At 39.3% G+C, this 15,634-nt stretch overlaps 2 long non-coding RNA genes across 2 annotated transcripts; one reads left to right on the top strand and one right to left on the bottom strand.

Moving 5' to 3' along the window:
- Positions 1-9,978: 9,978 nt before the first annotated feature.
- LOC105921151 lies at positions 9,979-11,755 on the bottom strand. The gene is made up of 3 exons (XR_004932288.1): positions 11,613-11,755; positions 11,071-11,194; positions 9,979-10,636 (listed from the first exon to the last, which is right to left on the bottom strand). It is a non-coding gene; the product is annotated as an uncharacterized LOC105921151 (long non-coding RNA).
- Positions 11,756-11,848: 93 nt separating this feature from the next.
- Positions 11,849-14,953, top strand: LOC118565246. Its single transcript, XR_004932284.1, has 3 exons — positions 11,849-11,983; positions 12,886-13,028; positions 14,480-14,953. It is a non-coding gene; the product is annotated as an uncharacterized LOC118565246 (long non-coding RNA).
- The last annotated feature ends 681 nt before the right edge of the window (positions 14,954-15,634 follow it).

The raw sequence follows: 15,634 nt of genomic DNA, 5'->3' as shown, positions 1-15,634 counted from the left end.
TTACTGCCAGGAGAACCTTTGTCTCCACAGGATCCACAAGCAGTGAGACCAGGAGACTGGGTGTTAACTGGGCGAGCCAAAGGTGGGAAGGACCATCCCAAGAGCTCCTGACCACGCCAACAGCTGTGAAGATTGCTGAAAGACCTTCCTGGATTCACCTCAACCACTGTAAGTTACAGAGAATGTTAAACGCCTATGGTTGAAACAGTGGGGAAGTCCGATTTACAAAGGGGTTTGGTTTTTTAGGACCACTCGTCTCAACGTCAGTGAAGAAATTAACTGATCCCTGTTCTTTAGAGTCCTGGGTAAAATTAACATCTCTGGCTTCTTTTGCGTTGTGGTTGTGCGTGCATTATTTGTTTCAGTCTAGATCCAAGGAGTGAGAGGAAAAAGAGGTTTATCCACTCCACTGCCATGAAGATTTGGCTGGGTGATATCCCAAACCACTACGATGACAACCTATGCAAGAACTGTAGTCCAGCAGTATAACAAGACTGATTGCTACGTGTGTTCTGTCATGCCTAAAACTACCAAGCAGCCTACCTTGTACATAACTCCCATGAACACCTCACAGGCTATTTGTTTTGCATCATATGCATTCCAATTTATGCCTGCTCAATTGATGAACGCCACGACTGGGGAGATTATGATGGAACAAGTGTGCAAAGGAGTAAAGTCGTCACTGTTCTCTTACAGTAATGTTACAGGCTATCCCACCAAGATGAAGGCTGTTATGTCTAAAGGAATGAAACATCCAGTGTGTATTCACTCACCTAGAGGGAACGATACGGTGAAGGTAGGACATGCAGCAGGATGCCAGAGTACCATCACTGACCTTTACTCTGACTTTGTCTGCGGCATCGTCACTAATGGAACGTACACCAGCTGTTCTACTTGGAAACCACAAGTTAACTTTCCTACAGAGGGTGACTGGCTCCTGTGTGGTGGAAACAACATTTATCCATTGTTGCCTGTAAGCTGGTGAGGTACATGTGCACCTGTTTTTGTTTCTGACCACACTGTCATCATCTCAGCTCAAGCTGTGAAGGAAAATCATCCTTCTAACAGGAGGAGAAGAGCGCTCCAGCTCAGTTTTCCAGCCCCATGATCCCATGTGGGGTTCCTACGTTCCTTCTGAACATAAACACTGGAGCACAGCAAATAAAATAGGACTTTCACTTTCCCGTGGTTTGGAGTTGGAAAATCTATGCTGATGTTTGAGACACTGGACTACAGAATGAAGACCCTGGTAAACATGACGATGGACATTAATAGAGGACAAAACAAACAATTAAGTGAAATGTGTTTAATGGTACTGCAAAATAGAATGGTTTTGGACATGTTAACTGCTAGCCAAGGTGGCGTATGTGTAATGATTGGAATTTCCTGCTGTACGTACATTTCTGACGCAAATGAAACTCATATTACTGAAGCTCTGTCTGCTTTGAAGAATCTGCAACAAGCAATGTCCCTGGATGTTGTTCCTCTAAGTATAGACTTTCTCTCCTGGTTCTTTTCAGGATCGTGGTGGCATCTCTTGCTGAAAATAATGACACCTATTATTATTGTTCTTATTATTATTTGTGTTTTTACTGCTTGTGTAATTCCATGCCTAAAGTCTATGATTGCTAAGACTATGGGAAATGTAATGTTTCAATATCAAATGCTTTCACAAATCCCTCTTGAAGAAATACACCCCGTAGTTTAACTTTTCCCTTGTTAAATGCTTAACAAAATAACAGTCTCATTGAAAATGCAGAATGCAAGAAAAGAATACTTGAAGTAGGTTAAGTTAAGCTTTCAATAAAATTGTTAAAAGGGGAGAAATGTTAGAAAAATGTGAATGTAATCATTTTATTTCCATCAAGTTACAGGTATTTGGTTTGTTTTAAGAGTTTGCTTTCAGGAAGGTTCTGTTATATTTAACCTTAGACAGGGAGAACAAATGGTTCTCCCAGATAAGGCCGCAACAAAGCTTGCTCCCATGTTTGTTTTCCACCCCCATGCTGTAAATTCCTGAAACCTTCTGACCCAACCCTCCCGACCCCCTCTTTGATGTGTGACAATAAAGACAAGAGGACAGAAATGACCCGACGCAGACGATACCAAACTTTCAGGGAGTGAAGTTTTCCGTTTGGGTATCTTCTGTCCTTTTCTACAGAAATGTCTAAAACTTGTGTTGTGCGGGTTTCATTCTAGGATAAAAGGGGTTATCTTTAATAACCCTATCAAAGAGCACATGTGGACACCCTTATGCTTGAACATGGTGTTTGTGATGGACAATCCATGATGAGCACAGAAGTCCAACAACAGAACACCACTCGAGTTCAGATCAGGTGGGCCATTCCTCACAACCACGCCCCTCTAGGTCCCACTGTCATTGCCCACGTGAGCGTTGAAGTCCCCCAGCAAAATGAGGGAGTCCCCAGGAGGGGCACTCTCCAGTACCCCCTCCAAGGACTCCAAGAAGGGTGGGTAATCTGAACTGTCAGAACCCGTCCCCCCACACTAATGCGGAGGGAGGCCACCCTCTTGTTCACCGGGGAGAACCCCAATGTATGCCCACCCCAGCTCGGCGCCTCTCACCGGGGGCAACTCCAGTGTGGAAGAATGTCCAGCCCCTCTCAAGGAGACTGGTTCCAGAGCCAGAGCCATGCGTCAAGGTGAGCCCGACTATCTCTAGTCGGAACCTCTCAACCTCACGCACTAGCTCAGGCTCCTTCCCCACCAGAGAGGTGACATTCCACATCCCAAGAGCCAGCTTCTGCAGCTGAGGATAAGAACGCCAAGGCCCCCGCCCTCTACTGCCACCCGTTGCACAATGCACCCGACCCCTTTGGCCCCTCCCATAGGTGGTGAGCCCATCGGAAGGGGGACCCATGTCAGCTCTTCGGGCTCAGCCCGGCCGGGCTCCATGGGCAACGTGCCTCACCTCCAGGCCTGGCTCCAGAGTGGGGCCCTGGTGACTCGTGTCCGGGCGAGGGAACACGAAATCCATTTATGTTGCTCATCATAAGGGGCTTTTTGGGCTGCTCTTTGTCTGGTCCCTCGCCTAGGACCTGTCTGCCTTGGGTGACCCTACTAGGGGCTTAAAGCCCCTGACAGCATAGCTCCTAGGATCATTGGGACACTCAAACCCCTCCACCACGGTAAGGTGGCAGCCCAGGGAGGGGGCATTCACCTCCCCGTTTGGTCTATATGAGTATGTAAGGATGCCATTTGGTGTGTGCAATGGGCCGGCAACATTTCAGCGACTTATGCAGGCTACAATGAGTGATCTCGTCTTTCAGATACTACTGGTGTATCTTTTAGTTTTTTTCTGAGACATTGGATGAACATCTTAAGAGGCTTGAAACTATATTGAGACGGTTAGCTGAAACAGGCCTTAAGGTGAAACTTGAAAAGTGTGCGTTCCTTCAAGACACCGTGAAGTTCCTGGGCCATCAAGTGTCAGCTAAAGGGGTTGGGACAGACCCATCCAAGGTGTTGTTAAAGACTGGAAGGTCTCATCCACAGTCAAAGAGCTCCAGTCATTCCTAGGGTTCTGTGGTTATTACCGGAGGTTTATCCAAGGTTTCTCACAGATTGTAGGGCTATTACATGACTTGGTGTTTAATGTTTAAATGCAAAGAAAAGTGGGTGGGCAGGCCACCATTTTAAAGCGATGTGGACTCAGGAGTGTAGCTCAGCTTTTGAAAGGCTAAAGGAAAAACTTACTTCAACTCCTATTCTGGGTTTTGATGATTTCACACAGCCTTTCATATTAGAAACAGATGCCAGTCAGCATGGTCTAGGGGCTGTTTTATATCAGCAACAGGATGATGCTAAAGGGTCATAGCCTATGCCAGTCGCCGGTTACGCCAGGCTGAAAGGAATGACCGTAATTACAGCAGCATGAAGTTAGAACTGCTAGCTTTAAAGAGGGCTGTTGCTGATAAATTCAGGGGAAATTTACTTGGTTCGAAGTTTGTTGTGTTTACTGACAACAACCCACTTTGCCATCTTAAAACTGCAAAGTTGGGTGCAATAGAGTAGAGATAGGTTTCACAGTTGTCAGTCTTCGATTTTGAGGTAAAGTATCGACCTGGGAGCAGTAATGCAGCTGCAGATGCCCTCTCACGGCAGGAGATTGCAGGGGAGCCTGAAACTGATCCAGATTCAGATTTGGATGACTGTATTGCTGTCTGTAACCTAATAAGACAAGGGACTGCTCTGGAGCCAGATCTGGTGGATAAAGGTCTTGCACGCTATGAAGTGAGACAGATATGGGCAGTAGAGTCAGGATCAGAAGTGATAGCAGGGCAAGGTAACACTCCTATGCACCCAGCCTACACCAGGGAGGAATTATTAGCTTTTCGGAACAGCGACCCCATTATCACAGGTTTCAGAGCATTTTGGGATTGTGGAAGGAAACCTAGTCCCAGGGAAAGGACAACTCTATCCAGCCTAGTGAAACGTCTCTTAAAACAGTGGAGTTGTATTCAGGAGAAGGAAGGTTTACTGTACAGGGTTGTTCCAGAAGCACTCTATGGGTCGATCTGGCAGTTACTTTTACCTATTTGTCTCAAAGGCCAGGTAGTGGAGAGTGTCCAAAACAAAATGGGACATCAGGGGTGTTTTGTTATGAGTAGAAAAATATCATTAAGTTAATTTTCAGAAGTTAAATATGCTTTACTTTTAACTGTCAATGCAGTTTCCTGAGGTGTTTCTATTTTGGTCATGTTCACGCGAGATTGCGTTGTTGTAAATGTACCATGACTCGACCCGTAGTTAGGAAGTAAACACTCAACTCACGCATTTTCAGCGATTTGTTTTAGATTCGTGCATATCCAATCGCATCTCTCAACATCTTGTGTCTGGCATAGCATCGTCGGTATGTATACTTGTTTTTGAGATTGTGTGGAGATATTTATCACTTTCAAAGTCATTTTTATGTTTGAAGAGCCTTTATTCGTGTGTAATCGAGGTTGAATGGCATGGCGCTAATTTGTCCTTGCCTTTTGTATGTTGCAGTTTCACCTTTTCTCTAACTCCAATAAACCTGTGGAACGAACTAGAATTAATCTTCAGAGTCTTGGTGTGAGAAAAAGTTTAGCTGGCCGTCAGGATATTGGTAGACATATCGAGGACGGCAAAAGGGGATTGAGCGTACCGTGAACCTGCTCAGAGGGTGGTGTTTTTGGGTAGGTTTATATAAATATGTGGAGAACTGGGTTAAAATCTGTGAAAGATGTGTCTTGTCTAAGATGCAACAACCCAAGATTCATGCCCTAGTACAAGCCTTTCTAGCATCCAGACCGTTAGAGGTCGTTGCTGTGGACTTAACAGTCATTCAGCCAGCGTCAGATGGGCAAGAAAATTTGTTAATTGTGACCGACATGTTCACAAAGTTCACACAAGCGTTTCCTACTAAGGACCAGAAAGCTGACACCACCGCTAAGGTTTTACTTAGAGAATGGTTCATGAAGTATGGAGTGCCGGAAAGACTCCATTCAGATAAGGGGAGAGACTTTGAAAGTGAAGTCATAGTGGAACTTTGCAAGTTGTATGGTGTGAAAAAAAGCAGGACAACTCCATACTCGGTGTGAAAGATATAATAGGACACTTCATGATTTACTGAGGACGCTTCCCCCTGAAAAGAAGAGAAAGTGGCCAGAATATCTACTTGAGCTTGTCTACGCTTATAATGTCACCCCTCATTCAACAACAGGGTATTCTCCCTATTATCTTTTGTTTGGTGTTGAGTCCCGCCTTCCAGTTGATGCACTGTTAGGCCGAGAGTGTGTGTCAGATAACAGTCAGAACTGGCTCTCTTTTCATCAAGACAGACTCAAAGAGGCCCACAAACCAGCAAGGGAGTATTCTGAGCAAAAAGCAGCAGAACAGATTTATTTTCAAAACAAAAAGGTTTATTGTCCCCCAGTCAACATTGGGCAACTGGTGTTTCTTCGCCATAGATCTTTGGGGAGGCGCAAAATCCAGGATGCTTGGGGTCCCACTATTTACAAGGTAGTGGAGATTAAAGACACCACACACACTGTTAACTCGTTGGAAGGAGGCCCTGCAAAGAAGGTTCATAGGTCAGAATTACGACCCTGTTAAACCCCAGTTCCTACGCTCAGGACTAAAGCAGTTATTCAGATCAATGATCGGCCAGTGGAGAGGGAAGAGTCGATGGCACCTGAACCAGATTTTATTGTTGTAGAGGAATTGAATATGTCCGAGAGAGATGATCTTCCAGCGTCAACAGCACATGCAGATGGTGCTGGGCCTGATGTGCCTGATGCAAGTTTTCCTGACGTGACTACCAGAGACACAGACTTGAGGACTATTTCTGATTCTGGATTCACTAACTTCCCTGATGCCGACTGCATCAGGTCAGAGACCAAGTTCAGTGATGATGTGGAGTGTAGCAAAGGTTCAAAGCCCATTCCTGCGATTAGGAAAAGCAAGCGAAATACAGCAGGGTCAAATTCAAACCCATTTCACTTGCCCAAATCAGCCTGCAATGCTGTAACAGTTAGCACAGATATGGTATCTCAGGTTTTAATAAGTCTTGGTACAGCACTGTTTGAAAAAGCGTTGCAAGAAGCTTTTCAGTTTGTTGAGGTTTAGTAGTCACCGGGGTCGTCGACTAGTTGCACGGGAGGATGTAGCCGGATGGTAAATTTTGGTTGAATAAATGTACTGTTTCAAAGTGTTGTTTTTCTTTTGTATTACGGTAGCAATGCTATTGAATTATTTTGGTTCAGTTATGTAATTGTATTTGTTTTTTTTTATTTAAATATGTTCAGGTAGTTGGTCTCAGGCTTTGCACATTTTGACCACCAGAGAGCAGTGTTTCAAGGTATTTATTGGCCGTTTCTCAATATGTGTTCTTGAGCGTTCTCGTGTGCTCGTGACACGTCATCAGCCTCAGCCCAAGCACTGTTCCAGTGCCGAGAACGCCAAATCGAGAACGCGCCGAATTCCCCGGATGTTGTTCTCGCCCGCCCTCTTTATCGAGCATGCATCAGAGCAGACTTGTGCGTTCTTCAGACTGACCGCTTGCCCAGAATGCACCGCGGCCGCAGCTTGATTCGAGACGGCGCAAACAGAGCTCACAGCGGTAAGTTAAAAATTCCCTTTTCTGCTGCTGTTGTTGTTCAATAGTATGTTTTAAGATCGTTTGAGGCGAGAACATTATACTTTTAAGCTTTCTCTATGTGACCTGTTTACAGAGTTAGTGCGTAGATAAAAAAAAGGAGTGTGCATAATACCGCTGGTTATGATTTATTTGTTTTGTGTTTATCTGACTGACGTGTGTTGCTTTATTAACTCAATACTTGCTGGAATAAATTGTAAATGTCTGCCAAGGACGACAGCAGCATATAAAATAAATAAATAAATAAATTCTATAAATGTTTTTCCCATCTAAGTGAGTTTATTCTGAGTCAGGACACGGATAATTGAGAGGAGAAAGAGGGAAAGAAAATAATAGTAATAATAGTATATGAAAAAACAGACATTTATTTTATACAAATGTTTAATCTTTGGAAAAGAATGAAGGTGTAATATATTCAACAAATTATTAACAGTTATTAACATGGTTTAAAACAAAGAAATAACTCCTATTAAGATCTCATACAAATAGACAATGCTTATAAACTTACAATTAAAAATAGTTGGAATGGAAATTATTTAACGATTATTTAATGTATTTTCACAGGTGGTGAAAAAATCAAATGAAGCAGCATGTGAACATGACTCCAACTGATCTACATTAGGTCAGGTGTAGTCAGGTTCACTTAAACATGCAGCCAGCTGGAGCCGCTCCCTGTCTTCAGCCGCTGGATGGTCATCCTCCTCTGGGTCAACCTCCTCATCCTCCACGTCTAGCTGGTCCCCTGCCTCTATACTAATATTGTGGATGATGCAGCAGTCGGCGATTACTTTTGGGGCAAACATCAGGCGGACCTCCAGCACCCTTAAGAAGATGGAACGCCACCGTGTCTTCAGAGCACCAAAGACACGCTCAGTGATGTTAATCAGCCTTGGCATGGTGTCTGTTGTAGCATTCCTACACTTGACCTGTACCAAATATAAAATTAACTTGTAATTTAGGTAATATGCTGATATGTCTTAATCTTCTATCCAATTTATATAATCTATGTATCAATTGTGTGTCATTGCTGGAGGACTGGAGGATTTAAGGACAAGAAGGTAAGAGATCTTACTGGCAAGCTGTTTCCCTATAGGATGCACCACAGGCCAGCCAGTAGAGGGTCACCAGCACCTCTATCTCCTGTGGCCATACATGGACCTTCTGGATGGGCAGCAGCTGAAGGAGGAGGACGATGGTGGCTCTGTTTAGCTAGAAGGCTGGTTTCAGGTCCCCTTCATTAAAAAATATTTGGAGGATTGGCACAGAGATGTTTATCCTCACATATTTTGTTTCTGTTTCTTCCTGTAAATAAAAAATGCCAAATGTTACCATCATTGTTTTTTTCAATTCTCATCTTTTCACACCATAAAACTATAACTGCTTAACATGCAGAAATTATAGTTCTCAAGAAAGAAAAGGTTAAATGTATAGTGCTGTAAAACTAGTCAAGTACCATTTCACTGAAAAATGAGCTGAAATAACTGCACATAATTTATAGATTAATCACTGTAAAGGTGGACAGACGTAAAAATGTGTTTTTTTCCCTTTCTTAATGATCAATGCTGTGAAGGTCAGTAGGTGCAATAAAGTAGCTTAACTTTACTGTCATACTGTTTCTAATGTTAAAATTGGGTCTTCATTTTATTTATTTTTAGAAAAATAGTCACAATTTCAACCTGTTCACGTTTTTAATACCATCTTCAATGTCTTTTTAAAGATAAAAGTAGGAAATAGGCTGTCAATGTTGAAATGCCTACCAGTTGGCAATAGATGGGTGAGCAAAGCCTGCCTTCTAAGCCTCCTTTGCCGCATCAGTCTTCTCCTTGCTCGGATTTGTCTCCTCAGCTGCATCACCTCCTCTTCAGCCTGCTGGTAAAGCTGACCAACGAGCAATATTGCTCGTATCTCTCATTTTGCTTCTACAAAGTGCTGATTTTTAAAGAAGATTCAATCGCCTCAGCAACTACAACAATTACAACTCCCCCTATACCCACAGTTCTGTAATTTTTTTAGATATTTTATTAGACTATTTAGAAATTAATTTAAAAAAACGTTTTCAATAAGATATGATGGTGTAGTGTATAAATAGTTTTGAACGTTAAAGGTATACTATGCAACCAGGGTTGATTTTCCAGCGAGGCTCCCCCCAGAGGGCGAAAGTAAAAGTGCACTGTCGTAAAGATGCTCAGCTGGGGTCCGTTCTTCGTACGTCGCTAACTCAGTTAGCAGGATTTCATTGTTGACGATTTGGCATGATCTTGGATCGTTTGATTCTTCGAAAGACATCTCGCACTTGTTGTCATAGCAACATGTGCGCCAGCTTAAGCCTGCTTGAGAGCAGGCTTCCCTTAGCAAAACGTAGTTTATAGAAGTATACTAAAAGTGCACTAATTTTATACTTAAAATCAGGCAGTGCACTTGAAGTTTACTTATTCTAAACTATATTTCATATACTTAATAATAGTATAGTCAAGTGTACTTGACTAATACTGAGAAGTATAAAAAAATTCTAAGAGTAAGTATATTATTACTATAGCTATACTTAAACACTGAATCTTGTACTTGTACTGTTTTTTTTTCTTTTTTTTTTTCCTTATTTCTGCCTCAAGGTACTGATACTACATATGTCCTAAATCAGTAAAGAATGAAAGATGAAATAATTGACTTATGCTTACATTTGTATTTTTTACTACTTTTTGCTTTCAGGTATTAACCCTATTTTAAACTTTGGATCTGATGATATTCAAGATCATAGTGCTGGTGTTTAAAAGTTTACAGTAAATTGATTTGTATTTGATTCACCTTTGTGTAACGTAACTTAAAACACGCAGAGACAGGGAAACATGTGACTGACTTTATTGGACAAGTTCTAGTCTCTTTCACAAGCATTTGGCAGGCAGTGGTTTTATGTACACAGCACTATCTCTTTCAACAACAACACATTTGGTTAGAATCATGTCAGGCTTTTTAACCTCAAACAAGAAAGTACTTTGTATATTGATCTGTGAATCTTTACATAAAGGTCTCTCTGAATTAGCAAATACTTCAACTAAAACAAAACATAGTCTGGCACATGAACACAAAGCAGAAATTTTATTTGAACCAGTTTGTTTAAAAATAACCAAGTCATTAATTAATCATGAAGGTGAATTACCAGAAAGTAGAAGTCATTTTTTAAACTCCTGTTGGCCTAAAACGCTGTGTTGCAAAGGTTACAATGATTGTAACAGTGTGCACTATTGCCAAGGTATACAAGGCATTTTTCACAATAAAAGTTAACTTCAGATTATGATGAACCTCTAAATTCTTTGTGGAAATGGGTAAAATCAGACCTGGAAACTTTAGGTTAAACATTTCCAATAAGTGAGTAACTGCTTTGCTTGTTAAATTGTGTCGCAGCACATATAACATGAGCATCAGTAGACTTTCTCCCTTGAAAAAAGATGCACCAGGATATAGGGGGTTGTCACCATCTGCTTGGTCTTCAGAGCCCTATAGATACAAGGAAAATATGTATGTATGAATGAAAATGAACAGCAGCAAACTTGAGCAGTAATCTCCATCTAGCATAAACTATTTGCCTATAGCAAAATTAAAAACAATTGTTGCATAGCTTAGAAAGAAACTCCCCTAAGGGTTATACAAACTATTGTAATTTACCAAAAACATAGTTCGATAATGATTATTTTTAAAATTGGAGGCAACTGGAGATTAGCTTTTTTTGTACATATGGAGGTGGAAATTTCATTTTCCTTTAATACCTCTCCATAAGGCAGATGAAAGTAGCAACAATTTTGAGACTAGTGCCCTGCTAAGCTTAAATACGTTGGCGACTACCCTGTCATATTTCAAGAATTAAATGCATTTAATAATTTGAAAAATAAACATTTCGACTTGAGAATAACACTGGGTCATTTTGTATTTACCTGTTGAAAGGCAATGTCCAAAACCCTTATAGTGGAGGAACTCCTGCTGTCAACATCTGTAACTTCTCTGCGGGATGCAACAGGGTGACTTATGTGTTCTTCTGTGTAGTCCTGCAGTTCTGTCCTGGAAAGGTGGAATGCTGAAATTATTTATGACAACTCAAGGCATTTTATTATACACAAGTATACTGAGTGGATTTTTAACATTGTATTTCACATACAAATAAGACTGTAACTTATGTAGTCCATGGGTAGCTACTGAAAAAGCAAAGACACTGAACAATAAATTAAAAAAATAATAATCATATTGATAATAATAATAATAATAATTATTATTATTATTATTATTAATATATTATTATTATTTATATAATATATATATATATATATATATATATATATATATATATATATATATATATATATATATATATATATATATATATATATATATCGATGAGCATTTACCTCACATTGCCAGTAGCCCATTTCTAGCAAGGAGCCCTAATCATAGTAGTCTGAATTCATTAACTCTTACTTACTTTTACTTTCCATCTGTGCTTGGTACTCCTTGGGATCTCTGCTGTGTAATCCTCCAAATATCTTTAATAAGGCGAACGACGTTTGGCCATGTTAGCTCTAATGGGCTCATTCACAGGTTTTCTTCTCTACCGCTCCTCCTGACGTCACGTGATTTCTCTGGACCTTTCCGTCCATGTTCCCGCCTCCCTACCAGGCAGCCAATAGGAAGCCCCGTCGCAAATTCCCGCCCATAGCGGCGTTAACGGTTTTTTAAAAAAAAGAAAAAAAAGCTCCTGCTCTCAGAACGTAAAGATGGATGGAAAATGAAGATGGATGGATATAAAGTGGGACATCAATGGGAGAAAAAAGTTAGACAGTCCAACTTTTGATGGTAAGTTGTTGATTTTTTTTCTTCCTATAGTTATCTTTATTTTTTTTTTGTTTCTCGCTTTGTAATAGCCCAGTTATGTTGATTTTTATTAAGCTAATCTACAAGTTAGCAAAACATGCATGACTCAACGTTTTTTTCAAAGAAGGTTCGTTCATTCATAGAGTCATTACTTCTATTCGGTGCTATATGACCACTATAACATAATATAAAATGTGTTTATTTTCGTATTTTATTTAATCGTGGACTTTTTAAACCACAAGAAAATTACTTTGGTCCAGCTCAGAATATCATGCTGTCCTGCGTATCAAATTCTCTGCACAAGTCAATTTCAAATATTTTGTTAAACAGTATTAATTTAACAATTAACAGTGAAATAATTGGATGAGGACTACTATGAACAGTAATATTTAAAATTATTTTTCAAATTACATGATGTATTTCTATTCCTAATTTGATTTTGTAAATAATTAAAAGGGGACATGGTAGTTAAACCATGTTGCACTCAAAAATGATTTACTAATTTTAAAATATCCAATTCTATGTACACATATTTTTGGTAGAGGGAGGTCAGACGTTTCTGATGAGATTAAAATAATAATAATAAAAAATAACAGCCCACTACAACACAAAATATAGCACATTTCAGCAGTTGGGACTTAAAAGGAACAGGATAATAGGAATGACACACTAAATTAACAGAGCAGGTATTACAATTTGCTCAAATGAATTAATATTGCAACTTAAACCCACATTCAGTAATGGCTGATCTACAAAGCCTGTTGACTTTATCGTGTTTTTCATGTTTTAATAGTTTATTTAATATAGCTAATTCACAACACCTGTCATCTCAGTGTACTTTAAAATCCCTCTGTTTTTTTTATTTGACAACGTCTCTTACACAGACAACTACAGTGACCTCTGCAAGAAGAGACAGGAATTCATAAATGGTGAAGACATCTGGCGAGAAGCACCCAAGAGGAAGAGCAAACCAAACAGCAAGTGGAAAGATGTGGCAGAGGAGGACCATGAAGTTCAAACAAAAAAGGTAGCAGCCTGGATAAATAACACTGCATGAGACCAGTCTATTGTAATCCAGAACCTTGTAAACAATTAACACTAAAACTTCATCTGAGGACCACCAAAGGCAGCGTAAATAACTAAACTGCCACTTGCACAATAGTTTGAAACCATGGCATTTAGCAAAGGGTGATCACTTTTTTCTCAAGTGTGTGAACACTTTTCCTCAAAGCTGATGTGTTAGAAGTAGGCAAAAAAAAAAAAAAACCCGAAAAATGAGCAAGTTTAATAATTTGGAATTGAGTTGGCTCTATAACTGGGTAAGGAATCTCTAAATTTGCAGCTATTACGGAGTGTTCCTAATCTGAACTTGCCCAAAACCAGAAACAACTGTTTTGAACTGGTGATTGCAGCATGGACATTAATGCATCTGAGGAGTGAAGACTGGTCCATGTGGTTTGATAAAATAAATGAGGCACTGTAGCTCAAATTATTGGTGGTTCTGATAGAAAGAGGTACAAATACACAGTGTACTGAAGTTTATTACACATTTACAGCTGCACATAATCATACGAGCTGGACCATATAAAGATGGGATGAGGTTATTTAGTCTGATAAATTCAGTTTTCCTTAACAGGATGCATTCGGTAAGCCAAGAGGGTCAGTTTGATGCTTTTGGCGATGCTTTGCTGGGAAACCTTGATGCTCTATTGTCTCAGACCATCTTTAAGCTTTCATGAGAGCAATATTCTACTATCAGTGTACTCTTTGAGCATGATAGCATGGCTTGCCACAGAGCAAAATTACACTAAGAATAGTTTGACAAGCACATGAAACAGCTTCAGAGACTGATTTGGGCTTCTTCCCCAGAAGCTAATCTTATTGAGCAACTTTGTGCGCCATATTTTAAACCAAACATCAGACATTTTTGATGGAGACTTGTGAGAGATCAAAGCACATCATACTGCTGCTATTACAAAGGAAGACACGTGTTTGACACTACTTATGTCAACAAGTATTAAACCATTTTTTCCTACCTATTAGATTATGTGACTATGAAGAGCTTTACCAATTTCACATATTCTGATTGACCCTGAGTCTGCAGTGAAAGGCACTAGAGTCACGCAATCTTTGAAAAATGGTCTTTTGGACTTTTTGCAGGAGTGAATTCTGCAAAGTTGATCACTGAATGCAGTCAGCAGATAGAAAATATTTAACAATTTGTCTGTATGATATGATTGAATTGTCTTTGTAAAGTGTCTTGAGATGAATTGCATTTTGAATTGCCACTTATAGAAATAAACTAAATTGAATTGAACTTTGTTAACAACACCTTTGCTTCTTTACAGTTTCTGTAAATTATAGATTATTTCAAAATGTAACTAATAAACCATCCTTTATGTTTGACATGTGTGTTAAATGTGGCTAAATGTACCAATAAGTAACGTTTTGTTTGTATATTTGTTTTCACACTCACAGTCTATGCCCAGGCGAAGTTCCCCGACACCTCCATGCAAGATGTCAGACGGATCATTAGAAAGAAATGCAACAAGAGATGCAAAACAACTAAATGAAAAGAAGTCATAAAAGTAATGTTTCTGTCAAGATATTTTTGTTCCGAAAATGTGCACTTTTTTCATCTTCTTTTGACAACCAAGAACTTCAGTTCTCAGTTCTTATTTTGTTCTGAGCTGAAAACATACTTTTGTTTAGATTTTTGATGACAATTGCAGTTTTTCTTGTTCCATTTTTCACAAAGAATGACTTCCTTGTGTTTACATTTTCATATGTAAATGTGTTTACATGTTCATTTCAATATTGAAAGCTAAGAAGGGTTTAATTTCAGAGAAATACATTTTTTATTTTGAAATGCAGTCTGTAATAGTTTAAGCTGACATTAAAGAAACTGCACATTATGTTCTATAATATATAAATAAATCAAAGTTATCAAGATTCTGTCTTGTGATTGTGTAAACACATTGCATTGTACCTACATTATGAGGTAACTGTAAGAATATGTTATTCATATGATGTGCTACAAGATGGTGAGTGAACTCAAGTATACTTAGAATATACAAATTAAAATATCAAAAATAGTATTGTAATTTTAGTAATTCTTGAATGTGTAATTAAACTAAAATATGGACTAGCAGTATATAACCAGTACATTGGCAGGATATTGAAGAGTATACTGGTGGTATACTTTAAATATACTTCAATAAACTAAAATGTGAACCACAAGTATACCTTGTAAACGTCTAGTATATAGATTAGTGTACTTGCTTAATACTTTAATGTATAATTTAGTGAACTTAAAATGATCTTGGAACAGTATACTTTAAGTATACTTTTGTAAACTAAAAAATGTCCCAATTAAGTCCGAAGAAGTATTACAATAGTATTACTTCAAGTGCACTATAAGTACATGGTTTGAGTAAACTTTCTAAACTTAAACTTATACTTAAGTATTCCTAATAAAATGTACTTCAAGTAAACTACTTTTTGCTAAGGGTTATTTCATGTAAACAAGATTAGATCACGGCTGTATACGCGGAGGAGATGGGAAGTCTGTCGTAGCCATGTCCATTTTTACGACTGCAGCCTGTTGCGGAAGGTGCAAGAATAATTTGCAGA

This window comes from Fundulus heteroclitus, chromosome 2, assembly GCF_011125445.2.
Source record: "Fundulus heteroclitus isolate FHET01 chromosome 2, MU-UCD_Fhet_4.1, whole genome shotgun sequence".
Taxonomy (NCBI): Eukaryota; Metazoa; Chordata; class Actinopteri; order Cyprinodontiformes; family Fundulidae; genus Fundulus; species Fundulus heteroclitus.
This window is presented reverse-complemented; position numbering and strand designations above follow the sequence as displayed.